Here is a 10,219-nt window from a genome sequence, read left to right on the forward strand (position 1 = left end):
TTCAATCCTAAAGACTTGCATTAGTCACTAGCACTTATCAGTGCCAGTGTTTAGTGGCTTGGTTTGCAGTGTGTGAAGACTTGGTGAAAGCTGGACATTCGATATCAGCTGTTAATAAGGGCTTGTTTTTTTTTTTGCTCTCCCCAAACTATCTAAAAGTTAAATATAGAATTGTGCATTCTGCATGGATTTCTCAGAGGCAACTGAATTCATGATTCCAGACTCTCACTCTTCCATGTTTCCATATTCTTGTTACACTTCCACACATTTTATTTTCTATTTCAATTTTGAGACTGCCACAACCTGCAAAACTACATTTTGTACTCCTCTTCTATATGCAACAGTGCGCTGGGGCTGAACATTAACATACAGATCAATACATTTACGGTCATCTACCTAAAAAAGGCATGTTAAATCTTCCATCTGCATAGCCTAATTGTGACACAGTGAAACTGCACCTTACTTAGCAGTTGCTCAGAAAGACAGAGCCACTTCCCCTGACAGACAGCAGCATGTTCCCCCACTTTCCATCCGCCAGCACTGGCACTCATCTGCACTATGGACAACCAAGTTAGGAAGCCCACCTGCAGGAAACTATCTGCTCTATTTTCCTCTTCTACTTTTTTTGATAATTTGGTTTGAACAAAGTCACTGACGGCTCAGAAAAACAGAGATGAATTAAGAAAAGCAATACGTTATTAGATTCACTTAAACATCTTCTGTAATTTTACTTCTGCCACGTGTCAAAAGCAGAGTTTTAAGTGGCTTGACTAAAAATCCTTCATCTTGCCATTTTCTTGTATTTCAGTCTCTTATGTTATCCCAGATTTTGAGCTCTGAGCTTCTAGAAAAGCTCAGAAGACAAAACTTCAATTCCTTACAACACATACTTTTATACGCTCTCCACCTCCAGAACACAATTACATTCAATGTTACATTAATTTTCAAACTTCTTAAACATGACATCTACCATTGTATCTTCCAGGTATTTTAAATAAATTGCTAATACTTCTCCCAAACCTTACTTCTTTCTTACATTCTTTACTTTTAACCARTGTATTCCAGTTTTATTCAGCTGTCTTTGAGGAATTAAAATCCCTTTTTATAAATCCATACTCTACATATSAACACTTGAAACATGATCGATTTTTATTTTCCCCATTAGTCATATTTCACAGCAAACTGACTTAAAATACTGTGGATGGACAAAAAGGAGTTCGTATTTATTGAGAGGACTCATTGGCTTTGACAAAGTATTCATGAGAGTAACTGCTGACCATTCTAATATCTCCAGAGACCAAAATATCCCAATTTCTCCAAATTAGTAGAAAATAGATGACAGGAGGGGATTTGACATGGCCTTGCTGATTTATTCCAGCCTTCCAGCTGCCTAGGAATGCTACAGGAAGTGACAGACCTCTACACTGAATCCTTGGTCTTTCTACCCAGTCTGACAGTTAACTGGTAGTTAACAGTTAATGCATTTCCCAACAGTGCCCTGTGATAAAGGAACATGCTCATGGTTTCATAATGTATATTTCATTGCAGGTACCGTCTTCATCAGTTAAAGTCTACCTTTCCAGAGTTACAAAGGTTATAAAGCTTCACTGATTTTCACACTTCAGAAAACAGTAGCTAATGTTTGCACAAACCCCAAGCCTTTTACTCACTAATACAATTTCTTTAGAGCTCAAAGTATCATCCTCGATAAGGATGAGAAATGCTGGCCTGGCTCTTGCATGTTTGATAAGTGTGCACAAAACAGCTTAGCATATTAACAAGCAAAGGGCAAAAAGCAAAGATCACATATGAAATTAAGGTAGACAACAATCCTCACTAAAACATGGTCTTTAATTGTTTTGTTTTCAAGATAGGATAAGACTTGGAGGCACTAACAGAATTTTCTAAAGACCTGAAAAATACAGCTAACACATGGCTCCTGTCCCAGCAAATTTAAATTCCTCATCATCACCTAAAAATTCTTTGCACAATTACCTTTCTGCTCTCCCTCACATTTATCCTTCCCTGCATAGCTTCACATTTCCCCACTCTACTTGCTCTACACACACATATTTCTCTGTGTGCAACAGGGAACTCTAAGTGATTCCCTAGAGAACAAGAAAACCTCAATAAAATATCCAAACTTTGGGCACGTGTGCTATATTTCTACATCCCAGTCACAACTGGGTCATGCCAAATACAAACCCTGGATTCAAGCACATTCACCCCATAAAGAAATTGGCTCTGCAGTTTCAATATGACTGTATACCAAATTAGCCATTAATGACTCATCCTTCTAACCCTGTGGGACATTTTTTTCTTTAGGGATTTTTCTTCTCAATTTAGGAAAAAAATAAAAAATAAATTAAAAAAAAAAAAAAAAACCAGATTCTCCTGCCTCCCTTCCAATATTACATATTAATTACATATTAAATTCCTGGAATTCTTCCTTGTCCTCAACGTTTCTGAGATAGGAGGTTGTTGTTGTGCTGTTGCCTAGTGAAGATAGTAGACATTCTACTGCAGTGAAAAGCTGCTGTAGCTTTATTACCACAAGGCCATTTGCCTTTTTTTTTTTTTTCCATGCAGAATTTACTGCTGTGTACGGTGTCAGTACAAAGCAAAATAAAAGGTAACAGACTTTGTTTCACAGATACCTATCCATGGGCTGTTATTACAGCAGTACATCTGACTAGCAGGGCAGAAATGAACAGAAAACTCCCCTTCTTACTAAGTAACRTGATGTGACCGTGCACAGACACCAAGAAAGGTTATCCTGGGACACCAGGCAGACCAAAAAACATGTTGCGTCAGCATGGGAATGGATTCGGCAGGAGTGGAGGGTGTGTTGCAGCATGTTCCCAGGCAGAGGAAAAACACAGAATAATCACAGGGAAAGTCACCCCTCAGGGGCCTGAATAAAGGCCCTGGAGATGTAAAGAACTGGGACATTCTACCAAACAAGCTGGCACTTCCCAGCATACACAAAGCCAGGCAGGAGGGTGAAAGAACATGGAAAACTATGGAAGAATTTCAAACAGAGCTTTAGAAAGTAATCTGAAACCACCATCTGACYGAGATAAACAGCACAGTTTATCAGGAATTTGGTGGTTAAGGTTTCTCATGATAAAATTCAATTAATGTCAAATCTATTATGCATGTAACTGAAGCACTGGAGAATCCTTAGCATGGACCAGAAACAAATGCTGCTCTTGCCGCAGGAGCTCACAATTGTACTGGGGCAAGCAGCAGCAGGTAGTTACAGATGGGCAGCACAGTGGACAGAGAGGCAACACTAGCCTGAGCGATTTTACAGTAAAAGCTCAACTTTGATCCTGTAATTTTGTAACCATGGGAGAGTTCCGGCAAAAAAAAAAAAAAAAAAGATATTTCAACATATGTTTATGGACACATGCAAAAAGGCTAACAATGGCAAATTCTTGCCCAAAAATTTAGCAAGAGAGAATCAGCAAAACGGACTAACTGAGCAGAGCCGGGAATAATCATTTCAATAATAAGTGAGATGTAAAGGAGGGTGAAGGAGACACCACAAAAGATCTTGCAGTGAGACAGTCTGCATCTCAGGAAAGAAAAGAAACAATGCCTGCCAACAAACTACTAATCAGGAAAAGTAGTACCAAGTTTAAATTTTTAATAAAATGCAGCTGCAAAATGCAGCTGTTCTACAGAAACTTTTGTGTGACAACAGCATTTTAAAAAGTCATTCTTACTCTGAAAATATCTCAAGATTTATGGTAAAAACCCTTGGTAAATACTAACTCTTGAAGTGAGTGCCCAGTGCTGTCAGTAGAAGGACTGACTAACAGATTGACAATTAGATCTAGATTTTATTACTACCTTTGCCACTAAGCTGCTGAACAATTTTAGTCCTCTAATTTTACTGTTTCAGCATTCCATCTAAAAAGGGGACATATAAACTGTCATTTGTGTAACAGATACTAATGTTCAAAAATGTTCTGGATGCAGACATCCGTAAGGGTGTTAAAAGGGGTCTTCACCATAGGCACTACAGCACACATTCTTCCTCATATTGTCCTTTATGTCCCCTTCCCTGTCCAAGAGATGTCAACAAGACTTATTTTTAATAGGCGGTCATTTAAACTTCTGTTCAACTCAGAGAGCCGCTTGCTCCCCAAGATKCAGTAGGCTGAAATTGCTGCTACCTTAAGTAAATGCAATACTTTGCGAGGTCTGTATCAACATTTTTTCCATGTTATAGAATCACAGCATCATTGAGGTTAGAAAGGATCTTTGAGATCATCAGGTCCAACCATAAGCCCATCACCACTGTGCTTACTATACCATGATGTTTCAAAACAGATGCCTGTCAGGGAAAGCTCCAAACTTTGGAATGAACTCTTCCAAAGCCTTAGGGTTGTTCCAAAGCCCTTTCACATATTTATACTTTTAGCAACCAGAAAAATGGATCTAAACACATCCTCAACTGTAATATTCTCTATCTAAAAAGCACTGTATGATTTCAGTTCTACAGACTTAGAAACAGGTTTTGCCTTCACACAGTGAATAGCATTGCAAGGACTGCCATCCAGTGGTGAATCAAGGGTTTGACCAACACTGCAGACACACAAAGAGTCGTCAAGACTGAAAGAGATTAACAGCAAAAGCTAACAAGAATGTAAGAATTACTAATGGCAGAGAGGATTTTCCTTAGTCAGTTTCAGATATTATACACAATTTTTAGGTTTTTTTTCCCCAAAATTAGCTAACAAGATAAATAGCTTCAGACTGACCATCCAAAGTATGTAAAGTGAGGCTTGTTTAGCCACAGYATAGTGAAGAAGCTGCAGTTAAACACAATTCTTCAACATATCTGAAATTGTAAACCTGATTCCCCTTTTCACACTGGCCTTGATTTCAGTGAAGTTTATTCTGGATTTATTCAGATGATAAGGTRAAAACAATATATTTAAGGTCACCACAAGTTTAATACTTCCTTTTAAAACATCACAATAAAATAAAATTCCTGGCATATCTACCATTACTCCTGCTTAGGTTATGAAACCAAATGTTGATTTGAATAGTTAATAATTCTGTTAAATAACAGCAGGTTTAAGCCCTGTTTGTCTGTGTATCTTTCGAAGTTATCCAATGCAACATTCCATTTCTCTGGTTTTATGAGCTTTCATTGTTATTGCCTTGTCTTCCTTATTGTGTATACAAACCTTGATAGTTGCAAAAGATTTTTTTAGTTTGTTCCATATGTTGTTTATGCTCATAAAACACTGAGTAAATGTATTTGCAGAGAAATYTTTTAAAAAAATGCCCAGAAAAATAAAGAACTTTGAGATTATCCCTACCGAGGCGTTTAAATCCAGCACAAGGAAACTGAAAATTGACTTAAGTTGGGGGTAAGTTTGTTTTTCCCTTCTTAGTTGTGACAACATTTTATTAGGATTTGCAGAACTGTTTGGCCATTAACTGCTATTGATTTGAATAAAAATTATGTACTTAAATTCCATGGAGATCTTGGTCTGACTGTTGTTGATGTAGATTTTTGGATATAAGAGTCTTTGTCGGCTCCCTAGTATAATGTTTAGGGATGCAGTAGGATTTTCATTGTTTTCAGGATGAGTCATGCAAGCAGCAGCACAACAGATGATGTGAAGTGCAGAACAATAAWGAAAAAGATGAGAGACAGCTAAGGGAAAACTGAAGGAGTCAGAGGAATAATCAGAGGATGAGACAGGGCGAAAAGATGAGAAAAGTCGGAGAACTGAGCTTTGCAGGAAAAGCAGGGAGCTAATGAAGTGTGGAGTCGGTGCAGGGTGAAGTAGCTCAGAAAAGGCTCAGGAGGGAAAACTAAAGGACCTGTAGTCAGAGCAGAGGGAAAAGAGGTAGAAAAGCCAAAAGCAGGAGGGCTGATGGAACAGCCAAAGGCTTCATGGAACTAAGTGATGGATTTCTGTGTGACAAAACAGAAAGTACTAGAACAACAAAAACAGTGAAATGGAAGAGCTGTGGAGGCTGGTATGTCCTTTAAAGACAAAAATACTACTACAGTTAGAAAGAGCAATCCAGAACAGCAGTGGTGTCCTGAAACTCCCAAGTCTGGAATAATGGCNGGGGGGGAAGAAAAGGAGATGGCAGCTGCTTAAATCCAATAACATAAACATAAGCTTAAACCAGCAAAAGAGGATGAAGCAAAGCAAATAGGAACCAGTGGAACAACAACTAACTGTATTAGATGTGGACAAACTTGGGTAAGACTGAAAGAAGTTAAACTTCATTGATTAATGAAGTAAAGATTCTGAGAAGAGGGACCTCCAGACACCAGCATAATTGGACAGTTTATTGTTGTTTTACTGCCACTGCAGCTCAGAGACAGAAGCACTGAGAAATGGCTGTGCCAGGAAAATACTTCCTAGAAATATCACAGATTCCTTCCACCTACTTACTAATGGCTCTGCTCCAGTATGACAGCTACTCCAGCAGCCATCTGAAGCAACAGTAAGACATTTTAAGTGATAGACTAACATGGAAATTAGTACAGAAACAGAGAAGTCCTTAAACATTCATCTCTTGTCTTCATTTGCTCAAGAGCTAACACATTTTCTATTCTGGTGTAAGCCAGTTAAGCAAACTAGTTCTTGGTGTCCAGTCTAAGAACTACTTCATCTCTCTCACTGCAAAGGGGTCAGTGGGACTCTGTCTTACAAATGAACTGCAAGGATATTTTTAAAAGACAGATTTAGCCATTTATGAAGACCTTACTATAATTATTTTTAAAGTTAAGAAAGCTCCAGCGTTTGGAAGGTCACCAGTCCGGTTCTCATTTATAGTTATAAAAAATAAGCAGCTGCTGGAAGACATGTCAAGAAATTATTTAATCATTCATCCCAAAGCAAGACCGGCCAGATCTAATTTTTTTTTTTTTCTTGTCAATTGTCCAACCTATTCTTAAAATTTTACAGAAAAGAAATTCCAGCACCTCTACAATCTATTCCAGCAGTCAACTATTTTACTCCCAACAACCTTTTTCTAATGTGATCCCAACTCTTCCTTGTTGCTACATTACTTACTGATGTGGAGAATAAACTCCTTTCCCTTTCACACTTACTTTTATGCCTCATACTTAAAAAATTTAAGTACATCTCAGTATGTTGCTGAAGTGCTGCAGAAAAGGCAAACACTCACTCAGCTTGTGATCCACTAAAACTCAAAGACTTAGTCTGAGGAATTGCTATCTAATCCATTGCTCCCATCCTGCTTTTTTTTTTTTTTTTTTTTTTTTTTGCAGGCTGTTCTCTTTGATTTGTCAACATCACTAGGCATCCTAATCCTGCCTCTTCGCACTCTGCAAGTTTTGCAACTTCTGCCAATTTAGTAGGTACTCTCTATTCTATCCAGGTCATTTGGTGCTGAATAACAACAGCAACAGGGCAGACTTCAATTAACACCTCCCTCCACTGCGATAAGACAATATGAAATAATTAATACACACTCGCTGAAAATGGTTTTCTAAGTACCTTCCCATCCGGTTTACAGTCATTTTGACTAAATCAAACTTCCTTAACAAGCAAGACGGTACGAAAAGCTAAAATTTAAAGAACATCCGCTTTTCTTCTATCCATATGGTCTGTAACTCATGAACAACTTATTTTTCAGATGATTTAGCCTTTAAAAATTAATTTTGGTGACTAAACTTTCCATCTTCTTCCATGTGCTTAATATATTTGGGGGAGAGATTTTTCTGTTGTTTTGTGCCTTTTGTTTTTCTCCAAATATTCAAAAATTTCTTCAGACTGAAGTTTGGTTACCTCACCCCCCCACCGTTCCCATTTGAAGACGGATGATGTAGTAGAAGACTGAATACAGYGAACCCATCACCTGCACTTGTCGGGATCGCTAAAGACTCTGAAATTGTTTCAGCCTGTTTGCCAGTTATGCTGAAAAAAAGTCTAACTTCCACCCACCAGAATAAACCATCAATCTGCACTGTTGTTTCGTTTTCAAACTCAGAGCTTACAATTAACACCAACAAATCCCACCACAGCATTGATCTTGGCAGTGAAAACTGATACAAAAAATACTAMCATCAGTCCTTTCCATGCATAAGGCAGCAAACGATATCAAACTGATCTGATTTACTTACAGCTAAATAGCACTTCTTGCAGCTTGCACACAGAACAATTAAACTAAGACCCTTGACGCTTATAGAACCCATATGGGATAGTTATGTGATGAAGTGAAACTTGATCTTATACCCAAAGAACATTAACGACTAAGCTGCTATCACTGAACAGGAGCTCAACAAATTGTGTTACAGACTCAACATACTAGATACTAGAATGCAGCGCCTTACATCCATGTCACCAATTAAAACATGGTGCAAGGCTGACATGCCTGACTCCCATTATACTGCCACAGCTGTTGCTCTAAAGTGAGCCTAAGCCGGTCTCCATCCAGCTTTTAGCTGACAGGTATCCATGTCAGACATAAAGCACACCAGTATAATTAGTTCTCAYCAGAGAAACTAAATTACCTAGAAACTCTCATATTTCTCATAGCTGCTTCACATAAAAATACCAACTTTCAGGGGAGTTTGATGTATTTGCTGTATTTTTTCCTGTCAGTGGTATGCATATACCTACTCTTTGACTTTGGTGTAGCAGAACTGCCTCAATTCTACAGTATTTTAAAATACTGCAAGATTTACCACCATTACTACTACTACTGATTTTTACAAGAGTTTCAATTGGTTTCTTGAAATGCTTTCAACCCTCCCCTCCTTAAGCATGTTCTGAAAGAAAAACATTCTAAAGCAACTGCAAAATTGTGAAGCAGCAATAAAAAAAAAATCTAAAAGTGAGTCAGAATTATTGCTGGAACTCTTTTTACAAGGGAATCCATAACTTGAAAGCAAGACACAAGCATCACATTCACAGATGTATAACAACAATTACGTCACAAGGGCCACTGCTACCGTGCAGAAAAATGTTCCTATCACATGCAGCATTTTCAGGAGTGACTGGAAAGTGAGATTTACTCTCTTCCTCCTAATGCACATTGGCTCCCTTTTCTGGAAGCAACAATTGCCTCCACTTCTAACAGTAACTCCACAAAGCCTTATTATTTCATGCTTAATTCATATGTTAAGGAAATATTTTATGCATACAAAATATGTAAGCTGATACAGATAGATTATAGTAAYCATATTGAACAGTGTTTTCTCAAGGGCATAACCAACGCATGTTCACTCTCTTAAGCAAAACTCCATTAAGCACTATATGTTCAGTTTTAAAACATGGTAAATTAGTAAAAATAAAAGTTAATGGTAGTGCTTAAAAGTAGTTATTTTATGTCTTTCACTATTTGAATAAAGCATAACATAAAAATATAGTGAAGGACACGTTTAGTTTTTGTTCTACTTTTGTATACTTCTGCTGGAAATATGAAGTTTCTTTCCAAGTTGCTTTCTSAACTCCTGTCAAATGTGAGTTGTACGTAACCGTGGATAACGTAAAAACTGATGTTACTTCACTCTGCRGTCTAACAAAAACATCAGTTTTTCAGCCATCAATGCAGACTAACTAAACTTACCTGTAATTAAATTTACTTGCAAAAGTGCTTCAGATTTTACATGTTACATATATTAATATATATATTTACATTTTTCAGAACCCCACATTAGTCTTTACCAGAACTAGTTAACTATCATCTCCTCAAAATGGTAGAACTGTCTTCTCTTCTTAAAATATTGTTTCAACAACACAGATTTTCTAGCATGCTACTGCTCTACAGTTTGCAGCAATTTGGAAGGAGTTACTAAGAGAAAAAAAACAGAACATCTAGAATTTGGGGGAGGTCAATAGGAGGGCTGATTTTGTTTATTTCATCTATACTGTAATTTTTCGGTTGAACTCAATTAAATCTGACATTGTTTGGATTGTTAAGAGTTCCTATATGTGTATTCTCTAAAAGGCTACACGGGACCTGCAGGACTATATGACTAGGCATCATCACTCACAAGTTCTAGAAAAGCCCATGGATGAGCCCCGGATTCAATATTTTCTCCTGCAGAGCACTCCCCACCCCCACCCCCACCCCCCCCCCCCCCAAAAAAAAAAAAAAAAAAAAAAAAAAACCCACCACCAAGAACTTTGGACTTCAGTCTGACTTTCTGTTGCATTTGGAAGAATGGCAAACTTCTGTTTTCAATCATGGAAAGATGTGTTCT

The sequence above is a fragment of the Nothoprocta perdicaria genome, unplaced genomic scaffold (assembly GCF_003342845.1).
Source record: "Nothoprocta perdicaria isolate Ctin4 unplaced genomic scaffold, notPer1 scaffold_71, whole genome shotgun sequence".
NCBI classification, from domain to species: Eukaryota; Metazoa; Chordata; class Aves; order Tinamiformes; family Tinamidae; genus Nothoprocta; species Nothoprocta perdicaria.